The following is a 10,478-nucleotide window of genomic DNA, read 5'->3' on the forward strand; positions in this document are numbered from 1 at the left end:
TCTTCTTGTCTTCTCTCCTTCTGTCCACATGGGTGTCATGCCCTTACTACAAGTACTCTGCCCAAAGGATATAAATTTTGATGGCTAAAACCTAGCAAGATATTCTGGTCTAGATGCTTAAACCCATTCACTCTGGCTGTCATTCATTGGCCAACAAGTAGGTGTTACGTCAGTCTAAGTGAGAATTCAGAAAGACTTTAGCTTAAAAAGATCAAGATCTATTGCATGCAGGCCCATCTTCAGTCATCTCAATCTATATCTTGACAGTAGACTCAGATGGCTTCAGAAAAGAAAGTCAGGCTGCTGACCTTGCACAGTCCTCTCTCACTCAAATCCCATTCATTTGCAAGTCATGGTATCATCTTCCTGATATTGTGTTCCTCTTTGAAAATGAAGGACAAATTCTGTTGTGTTCTTCTTTGAAAATGAAGGACAAAAAAATAACAACCCTACTCTTCCAGTATGTCAACTTGCTAAACTCTTAAGGATCTGCACATTCACTCCAAGAAGAGAAAGTAGAAAGTGATTAAGTTTTTCAGGGATGTACAAATAGATGATGAGTTTGACACATGCATTGCCAGATCTAGGTCAACATTTGGAAGGCTCTGAAGGAGTATGTGGGAGAGAAGAGCTACTAGGCTGCCTACCAAATTGAAAGTCTCCAGAGCCATTGTGTTGACCTCATTGTTGTATGCCTGGGAAAGCTGGACAACATACCAGCACAGTTCATTGGTAAGTGGGAAAATGAGGAACATTGTCCATCATCCAGAACCCATAGAAGCATGCAGTCATGAAAGTGGCATACAATACTGATGAACTTTTTTGGGGAACCACATTTTTCCATGATCTTCCACAAGTCCTCATGACTTACAGTATCAAATGCCATGGCTATTTCAAGGAATGTTGTGTACAGACAAGTTTTGTTCCTGGTGTTTCTCTTGTAGTTGTCTGGAAGCAAACACAACGTCAACCATTCCCTGGCTCTTTGAGAAGCCATGCTAGTTGTCAGGTAGATGACTATCTTTCAGGTTAAGGATCAGGTGATTAAGGAGGACGCCGGCAAGAATCTTTTCAGCAATGACAGAGGGAGAGAAAAAGAGAGAGGGAGAGAGAGAAAGAGAGAGAGAGACAGAGACAGAGACAGAGACAGAGAGAGGAGAGAGAGAGAAAGAGAGAGACTCCTCCTCTCACTCCATGGTTGTCATAGGACAATCTGTTTCCCTTTCCTTTATATAGATGGAAAATAGAGACATCCTTGATCTCTCAGGGGATAACTTCTTCCTCTTGTCATGTAACCCAAAAAATTTCAGTCAGCTTCTGTATGAGCAGTGGACTCACTGCCTTCTAGATATCTTCTGAAATAGAATCAGTGCTAGGTGCTTTATCACATGAGAGGTGATGTGGTAAGCAGAACAGGGTGGGATGAAGCAGAAAATTGTTAAGGCACCTTAGGGTACCTTCTCTAGCCCCTTCTGCATGTCAGAAAAATGCAGTTCAGTCCTTAAGAAAACTATTCAGACACCCAGGGGACTGCTAAATCCCACTACTGCTTCAGTGAAATGACAAGACAACTTTATGGCTCAGGCCACCTATGTGCAGGATTGCCACTACAATTCTCAGTAAATCCACACCTGCTGCTCCATCACTAGCCAATTAATACAGGAATTTGAGGTAGCTAAAATAGAAAGATAGTAAAATAGTAATATAATAAAATAGTAACTAATTAAATAGTAAAAGAGTTAGATAGTAAAACAATAGAGTGAAAAAACTATAAAAGTATTGAATAGTAAGAAAAATAATGAAATAGTAAAATGGTATAGGTGCTACCTTTCGATTCACATGTGAATTGGATGTAGGTGAGGAAAAGTTGTGCAAAATTATCAGCCTCTCTCTCCAGAGTCATCAGAGTCCAGTCAAAAGAAAAAAGTCAAGATGATAGCTCAGGATGCAGTGGATGACTTGGGTGTCTTTGTTGACTGACCAAACTCAAAGCAGTCCACAACACCTGTTTTCACTGCCTTCATGGCCCATTTTAAGAATATGTCTACATCTGACAATTCACTGGAGAAGTCTTCACATGCTTGGGGTACATACCCCCTAACTCACCAATGGATTTGAGGCCCACTTGTTGCCATCAGGGTCTCCCTACTCACAACATTCCCCTTGCATAATTCATTCTCAATGTGCTAGTCAAATAAGTCTTCCTAAAATGTTTAATTAATTATGAAATACTTGATCTCAAAAAAACAAAAACAAAGCAAATTTCCCTGGCTCATCATTGTCTATAAGATAAAGTCCAAAACTCTGTAACTCATGCAAATTTCTCTGTAATCCTAAATTTCTTTTTTAGCATAATCCCACCTCATCTACCAAGATATTTGCACTTACCCACATTGGTCTGCCTGTCATCCCATGAATACACCTTTTGTATCTCTTTATAGTATCTACATCTTTACATGCCATTTATCTTCCCTGAAATTTTTTTTCTGCTACGATCCACAAACTCAATTAAAGTTGAGCTCAAATCTCAACTCCACTATGAAACCTCCTCTGATAGTCCTCAAACCAATGTGATTCCTCACCCCCAAAGAATATCTTTAATATAGCACTTATGGCCTATACTATTTAGTTGACAGAACTAATCTCAAGTCAGGCTATTATTTCACATGAATTAGTGAATGGGATTCTAACACTCTTGTGAAAAAGACTGACTCTCCACAGGGCCCTTGGGTACTTGAGTCAACAGTGAATATTTTCATTCTTCCTTCCTTCCTTCCTTCCTTCCTTCCTTCCTTCCTTCCTTCCTTCCTTCCTTCCTTCCTTCCTTCCTTCCTTCCTTCCTTCCTTCTTTCCTTCCTTCCTTCCTTCCTTCCTTCTTTTGCTTTCTTAAATCTGGGAATTTATTACATTAGAGAATGCCCAAGTTAGGGTTTATTTGCCCTTTTGGTCTTTGATCTCTTAGGTAGAACTCAAGCTCTTTGACCTGGCCTGGATGAGATACAGGCAAGGAGCTTGCCTTGCTGGAAGTGTTTCTCCAGAAGCCAGAAATCTTGGCATTCTTACTCCACTCCTCATATTTCTTGTAGATCTTCTTTGACTACTTTTTATTTAAGATTTCTTCCTCCTCAGGAGTCAGCTTCACTCCCTTCTTCTAGCCCAAGGGCACTGCATATTGGCACTCATAGCACTGGTGGTATGAGGTGCTATTGATAAGCATGATATAATTCGTCATCAGCATCTTGGTCCAGACCAACTCATGGGATGCTTTGTAGACTACATCAGTGATTGTTGTTTTTCAGGAACAGTACTCAGAGCCCCAGGAGAAGTCTATATCCAGCCTCAATGACTGGTAATTTCTATGGTCTCCTCAGACTTGCACAGTGTTGATGCAACAGGAAAAAAAAAATGTTGGTGTTAGCAGGTAGGTGGCCCAGCTCATTCTTGTACTTCTTGTGGTAGGGCTTGCACTTTTCCAGATCTTGTGATATTCTTGTCAATTGTCTAAGGACATTCCCATGGTTGGCATGAGTTGCAAAGAGCAGATATTTTCTAAACAGTGTCTTTCTTTTGGTTGCCATTACCTCAGTCTTTTCAGACAGCTACACTACATTGATCCACCATATAGCAAAATAGAGAACTCCAAATTGGAGGATTAGCTAGGCAGTATATAAATGGAAGTAGTATATACCCAATGAATTTTCCTTTCTATGCCTTTCTCTTCCTTCCCCCATCTTGGATGTTTCTTTGTTAATAACTCCTACCTGTGACAGGTTCTTTTGAAATGCTCTATCTAGGTCTATACTTTCCAGAACATTTTTGGTCTCTGAACCTCCTTTTCCCATTTTAACATCTTGAAAACTAATTAGCGTTGTGAATCACCCTTCAGTCAGATGTTCTTTGGCAATTGTATTTCAAAAAGTATGACTCACCCGTATTAGATAATAGGTGTATGGCATCATCTCCTCTGAAGGGCATTTCCATTTGAACAAAAACTATTTCCTTAAGTTAAAGGTAAGGTGCCTATATCAAAAATGACAAGAAATGTCTTGTGGTGATACTTCTAACAGGAGGAATCCTTTTCTGGTACATCTAAAATCACCATTTGTGGTCTACAATGCTGACCACTTTTCCCCATCTTTCTTGCCAAATTTATCCATATCTTTAAAGTAAAAAAGCCACAAAGTTGGCAGGTTCAAATGGATGAAATAACCAGGGTTGTATTTGCATGTGGGTAAAGTGATTTTAGAAGTAACATGAAGATTTCGCAAAAGATTGAACAACAAGAGTTGTTAAGAAGTCTCAGAAATTATGTAGTTCAGTCCCTGGATTTTACATTATTGTATAAGTCAAGGCCTAAAGAATTTAATGATTTGTCCAGAGTTGCACATTAATAAGTATTAGAAACTTCTAAATCCCAAAATGTATATCTTAATTTCTTTTTGTTTGCCTAAAAGTTTAAAACTACAATTCCATTATTTGTCTTAAGATTTCTTATTATATATAAATGCACACATCCCTCTAGAAAATGTTGCAAAAGTTTGATCATTTATTATATCCTAGTATGTATGATTGGAGCATATTCTGTCAAGATATCACATTTTGATGTAAGGGAAAGAGAGCATGAGAGTTTCTGGTTATGTGGATTTGGGATGTAGTAGGAGTAGAGACTGTTCTATATGAGCCGGTAAAAGTAGCTATAACTAGCATAAGTGAAAGACAAACTTTATGGATGTCATAATTTTGCCCTAAGATAGGATCTTTAATTCTTGATCCCATTGGTAATAGAAAATAGAGGTGTCAAGATGGTGGTCCCAATAAACTTGTTTATCAATTGATATCCTTTTCCTGGGTAGAGATCAACTTGTGTTCTTTATTTTCTCTTGAATAAAAAGTCACTCCAAGAAAATACACATTTTGGAAAATAAAATGCTCAGACTACACAATGACATCTCAATTACTTGTGCATTCAATCATTCTTACAAGTAAAACAAAATTGATCAATAATGTTTGCTGTAGTGTGCCCCATTAAGCAGCTTTTCTTTCTACTATATCTCCATAAAGCTTTCTATTCCAGAAGGACAGGGAATCAGAGAATAACAACAAATATATATCATAGGATAGGAGCATGTTTCCTGCCTTACATTGCTTATGCAAATCCTAATTTATGTGGTGCCATTTTAAGATGAATAAAATAAAAACATGAAAGCCCCCGCTTCTTTTTTTCTGACCTTCTTTCTGACTCTGAATGCAAAAATCTCTCTTGAGATACATTTGGCTAGAAACCACAATTACCAGCTTAATAGTCCAAATTTTCAAGTTACTAAAAATTTCTTTTGGCTTTTAGTATATTTAATTTTCATTATTCTAATCAATGTCATCTTAATCTGTGGCTTTCCTTTTTGCACTTATAAAATATCTCATTGCAGTTTTATTATTTACATGAAAAATGTTGGTTTTTTTTTTTTTTTTATCTCTTCACTTTCCTTTGCTTCCGTATCTTCTCTTTCTCTTTTCCTTTTCTCCTCGCTTTAATCTTTCAGTCTAAAGCTTTCCTGGAGATAAACTGAAGAACATAAAATCTAGTTTTGTAAGAATTCTTGCAAGTCCAGAGTATTAGTAAAAGAAAGAATTTCCTTATCAAACATCCATCTATCTTCTCTTCTCTCTCTCTCTCTCTCTCTCTCTCTCTCTCTCTCTCTCTCTCTCTCTCTCTCTCTCTCTCTCTCCCTCCCTCCCTCCCTCCCTCCCTCTCTCTCTCTCTCTCTCTCTCTCTCTCTCTCTCTCTCTCTCTCTCTCTCTCTCTCTCTCTCTCCCCCCCCCCTTATTTTTATTGCTCTCCTTCTCTGGTCTTTCTACTTTAGTTTCTGGTCAATAGAGACAGAAACTGGAATAAATTTTGTTGAAGTTGGTAACTCAGGTGAGGAGGCTCTATTTACAATTTGTATTTAACATCTTTTTTAATTTACTAAATTCTTTAGAGCAGTGATCAATTAAGAGATTTTTTTCAGGGTTACATAGGTAGATTTTGAACCAGGATTTTTTTGGTTTTGAGACCACCTGTCCCTCTATCATGCTCTACTCCTGTCCTGGGCACCTTTAACAGCAACTTGGAATTGGTGTTGAAAGACACTAAGCTATATCTGAGAGACAGTTTAATGACAACTTATTAACTAAGTGTAAAAAGTCATCCCTGAGGATGATGAATAAGAATTATAGAATAGATTTTGTCTTAAAGTAAAAATATCCTAAGAAATAGAGCTATCCTACAGAGGACAAGAAGTTCATTATCTATAGTCTTTAAAAGGAGGCTGAATGACCTCTTTTGGAGATGTCATCACTTACAATTTTTGTTCTGGCAACCTTGTTGTTACTGTTGTTGATCCATCATTTTCAGAGAGCCCCTGTCATATCACTGTCATATCATATATCATGTCTTGACTCTTGAGTGAATTGGATTTATGTTAGATATAATTGCACAAAGTTGTGTGCCTAATTGTCTCTTCCAGAGTCATTGAAGTTCAGTATCAAGACAAGAATCAAGAGAACTGGCAATGGCCTTGGATGTAATGAATGAACTTGGCATCTTTGATGTTTGACCAAGTTTTAAGCTTCCTTCCTGGCCATGGGAATAAATTTTTCCAAATCTCCACATTCCCTTGGGAAGAATGCTTCACATGAATAGGGTAGACATAACCCTAACTCATTGATGGAGACAAGGCCTGTTTTAGCCCATCTACTGAGACAATTTTACTAGACCTTGACTGTCACATGTTACCGTTTCTTGAAGGCATAAGGTAAGAGTTGGGTGAAAGGTACATACCAAAGGTGGATAAGCAGTTCTGAAAAAGGCTCAGCAAGCCCTTACACCAGAGGTTCTAGTCCTCTCTAATACATTATACACCCCAAGTAACCTATGACTTTGATAGACCAACTCACAGCTCAATGATTCTGTTATTCTTTACTGTATGTATCAGAGATTTTAGTTTTCAGTTATTTGTTAGAGGAGACTAAAGGAAGACTCAGATTATTTAATGAATTCTCTGTGCCCCATTATATCTCTAAGAAATCCATTATTGTCAATGCCATGTACTTTCTTTTTTATCTTTTTCTATTTCATATATCTCTTTCTAATTTCATCTGCCATCTATCTATCTATCTATTTATCTATCTATCTATCTATCTATCTATCTATCTATCTATCTATCTATCTATCTGTCACTATAGATTGGATGCAAAAATAGTATTAGAGATACAAACTCAATAATTAAAGAGATCCTGACCTCATGGAGCTTACATGGTATTGAGAGAGATAACATATGTACAAATAATTACTTCAAATACATTAAAGGAAGTTTTCTGTGCAAAGGAAATATTTACTAAAAACATTAGACAAAGCTTCAAGGAGGTGTAATGGTAATTTAAAGTTAATTGTGGGTGAGGGGAAGAGTTAAAGATTTTCTCCACCCATTAATAGGCCTCAATATCTTTTGTTAATTTCTGTTGAGTCACTGGTTCAGAGGGTTATTCCCTCCAGTTCTGAAAAGTGTATAAATACTCTGAGGTTTTACTTTGGTGCTTACTCATTGGAACTGTTTGTTTGGCCAGATGAGACTCTTGGAAGTCACTAAGGAGCCCCCTGGTTTTGAAAACACAGATGTTGGTGATTTTCTTTCTGGTAACTATGCGTGTATGGTCAGACAGTTGGATAGGTCTGTTGATCTGTGATGTATGTATTGCTTATGGTCAGACAATTGGAAGCCCTCTCAGTTTTTATTTCTCTGAAGTTCAGAATGCTGACGTTTTCTCTTGAACTAACTGAATGACACATGTGCTTGATTAAAGTAGATTGTTGACCCCTCAAAAGTTGCTTTTCTTTTAGAAAAGCAGATCTAAGCACCTGCATAGCAGGCCCCCTTGTGTATGCTGGGGTCTTTGCTGTTATTGGAGGCAATACCCCTAGAGATGTGCTTGAAAAGATTCTAGTCTTTCTCAAAGACAGAGATGAGGAAGGAGTATATTCAATAAACGGAAGACTGCCCATATAAATATACCAACTAGAAGTTTACTGACAACCCAGACTATGTTTTCTTAGTTTATATCATCCATAATATGCAATTCTGAGTTGGGTATGTAGAACACGGTTAATAAATTATTGCTGAACAAATATATTAAATTGATATCTTTATCTTGTTTTTCTTTTATGCAGCATACATGTCTAGATCATATTTGAAGACTGACAAATTGTAAGAAAAATTTAAATTATTTTTACTCAATGCTGCCTGTGTATCTGCATGTGCGTATGTATGTATAACAACAGCCATGACAGAAAAAATATTTTACATGTAAAATAATTTTAGTGTAGAAGAGATGGAGATCATTCCAAAATTGTGTTTTCATAAGGATGAGTTTGGATAAATAAAAATGTTCCATGAATATTCAGCTGTGCTGTTGGATGGATCTCTCTCTGTTCTGAATAAATTCCAATAACATTCTATGTTGAAGATTCTGGTTCATCTTGAAAGGGCAGATTTCTGTCAAAAAGTGAATGAAATTTGTTGATTTTTAAAAATTATTTATTATTTTTTATAATTTATTTATTTAACTTTTAACATTCATTTTCACAAATTTTGGGTTCCAAATTTTCTCCTCATTTGTTCCCTCCCCCCACCTCAAAACACCAAGCATTCTAATTGCTCCTATCACCAATCTGCTCTCTCTTCTGTCATCCCTCCCTTCCCTTATCCCCATCTTCTCTTTTGTCCTGTAGGGCCAGATAACTTTCTATACCCCATTACCTGTATTTCTTATTTCCTAGTAACAAGAAGAGAACTAGAGTTCCAACTTCTCTTCATCCCTCCCTCCCCACCCGTTCCCTTTGGAAGGCAAGCAATTCAATATAGGCCATATCTGGGTAGTTTTGCAAATGACTTCCATAATAGTCATGTTGTGTAAGACTGATTATATTTCCCTCCATCATATCCTGCCCACCATTGCTTCTATTCTCTCTTTTGATCCTGTCCCTCCCCAAGAGTGTTGACTTCAAATTGCTCCCTCCTCCCATTGTCCTCCCTTCCATCATCCTTCCTACCCTGCTTATCCTCTTATCCCCCACTTTCCTGTATTGTAAGACAGGTTTTCATACCAAAATGACTGTGCATTTTATTCCTTCTTTTAGTGGAATGTGATGAGAATAAATTTCATGTTTTTCTCTCACCTCCCCTCTTTTTCCCTCCAGTAAAAAGTCTTTTGCTTGCCTCTTTTATGAGAGATAATTTGCCCCATTCCATTTCTCCCTTTCTCTTCCCAATATATTTCTGTCACTGCTTAATTTCATTTTTTTTAAAGATATGATCCCATCCTATTCAATTCACGCTGTGCTCTCTCTCTCTGTGTGTCTGTAATCCCAAATACTGAAAAGTTTCAAGAGTTACAAATATTGTCTTTCCATGTAGGAATGTAAACAGTTCAATTTTAATAAGTCCCTTATGACTTCTCTTTGCTGTTTACCTTTTCATGCTTCTCTTCATTCTTGTGTTTGAAAGTCAAATTTTCTTTTCAGCTCTGGTCTTTTCATCAAGAATGCTTGAAAGTCCTCGATTTCATTGGAAGACCATTGTTTCCCCTGAAGTATTATACTCAGTTTTGCTGGGTAGATGATTCTTGGTTTTAGTCCTAGTTCCTTTGACTTCTGGAATATCCTATTCCATGCCCTTCGATCCCTTAATGTAGAAGTTGCTACATCTTGTATTATCCTGATTATATTTCCACAATACTTGAATTGTTTCTTTCTAGCTGCTTGCAATATTTTCTCCTTGACCTGGTAACTCTGGAATTTGGCCACAATGTTCCTAGGAGTTTCTCTTTTTGGATCTCTTTATGGTGGTGATTGGTGGATTCCTTGAATACTTATTTTGCCCTCTGGTTCTAGAATCTCAGGGCAGTTTTCCTTGATCATTTTATGAAAGATGATGTCTAGGCTGTTTTTTTGGTCATGGCTTTCAGGTAGTCCCATCATTTTTAAATTGTCTCTCCTGCATCTATTTTCCAGGTCAGTTGTTTTTCCAATGAGATATTTCACATTATTTTCCATTTTTTCATTCTTTTGGCTTTGTTTTGTGATTTCTTGGTTTCTCATAAAGTCATTAGCCTCCATCTGTTCCATTCTAATTTTGAAAGAACTATTTTCTTCAGTGAGCTTTTGGAACTCCTTTTCCATTTGGCTAATTCTGCTTTTTAAAGCATTCTTCTCCTCATTGGCTTTTTGAACCTCTTTTGCCAATTGAGTTAGCCTATTTTTCAAGTTCTTATATTCTTTAGCATTTTTTTGGGTCTCCTTTTGCAAGCTGTTTACCTGCTTTTCATGCTTTTCTTTCATCTCTCTCATTTCTCTTCCGAGTTTTTCCTCCACCTCTCTAACTTGATTTTCAAAATCCTTTTTGAGCTCTTCCATGGCCTGAGTCCATTGAATATTTATTTTG

At 37.1% G+C, this 10,478-nt stretch overlaps 1 pseudogene; it reads right to left on the reverse strand.

Annotated features, from left to right (window-relative positions):
* Window positions 1–2,969: 2,969 nt before the first annotated feature.
* LOC140502552 (small ribosomal subunit protein eS8 pseudogene) lies at window positions 2,970–3,578 on the reverse strand (annotated as a pseudogene).
* Window positions 3,579–10,478: the final 6,900 nt, after the last annotated feature.

This window comes from Notamacropus eugenii, chromosome 4 (genome assembly GCF_028372415.1).
Source record: "Notamacropus eugenii isolate mMacEug1 chromosome 4, mMacEug1.pri_v2, whole genome shotgun sequence".
NCBI classification, from domain to species: domain Eukaryota; kingdom Metazoa; phylum Chordata; class Mammalia; order Diprotodontia; family Macropodidae; genus Notamacropus; species Notamacropus eugenii.